This window comes from Mus pahari, chromosome 1 (genome assembly GCF_900095145.1).
Source record: "Mus pahari chromosome 1, PAHARI_EIJ_v1.1, whole genome shotgun sequence".
NCBI lineage: Eukaryota > Metazoa > Chordata > Mammalia > Rodentia > Muridae > Mus > Mus pahari.
Window position 1 is genome coordinate 103,038,863 of NC_034590.1, and position 1,056 is coordinate 103,039,918.

A 1,056-nucleotide genomic window follows, 5' to 3' on the forward strand; every position below is an offset into this window, starting at 1 on the left:
GAGGAAGGACTACAGCTACCTGGTGGGGAGGGGAGGACTACAGTCAGAGTCTAAGGAACAGCATTGTTGTGGTCATATTTACTCTTATTTTCTTAGAAAAATCAGCATTCATGTACTCAAAAATGCTATAGAGAAAAATAAAAAACTAAGACCATCAAAGATTATGCTCAATTAAATAAATATAAAATTTAACCACGTGAACTCTACAATAAAAGTTGTGATTCTGGGTGTCATGCTAGAAGCAACCAGTTTAAACTTAGAAATAAAATGAAAGTATTACCAATGTTAATGTTAAAAGTAGACTGACTGTCTTAGGGTTTACTGCTATCAACAGACACCATGACCAAGGCAACTCTTATAAGGACAACATTTAATTAGGGCAGGCTTACAGGTTCAGAGGTTCAGTCTATTATCATCAAGGTGGTAACATAGCAGCATCCAGGCTGGCATGGGGATGAAAGAACTGAAAGTTCCACCTCTTACTCCAAAGGCAACTAGGAAAAGACTGGCTTCTAGGCAGTCAGGACGAGTGTATTAAAGCCATGCCCACAGTGACGCACCCACTCCAACAAGGCCCACACTTCCTAGTGCCACTCCCTGGGCCACGCATATACAACCTTACACCTAATCAAACATCTACCTAGACCTACACAAAGCAGTGTGTCCGAAATGATACCAAGTCACAGCTTCCCCAAGTGATTGACTTGTTTTTGTAGACAACTAAGGGGAAAGCAAATGGAAACTTACTAGAACTTGATTTTTATTTCTTTAAATTATTTTATTAGAAGCACAGCTGAGGGAACAAATATAACATTTGTATATGGAAATCACCAGCTTCCTCTTAGCCATAGCTAATTTAAAAGTTCAACTTTTAAAAAATAAAAAGAAGCCAGGCATGGTGGTGCACACCTTTAATCCCAGCACTCAGGAGGCAGAGGCAGGCAGATTTCTGAGTTTGAGGCCAGCCTGGTGTACAGAGTGAGTTCCAGGACAGCCAGGGCTACACAGAAAAACCCTGTTTCAAAAAATGAAAAAAAGAAAGAAAGAAAGAAAGAA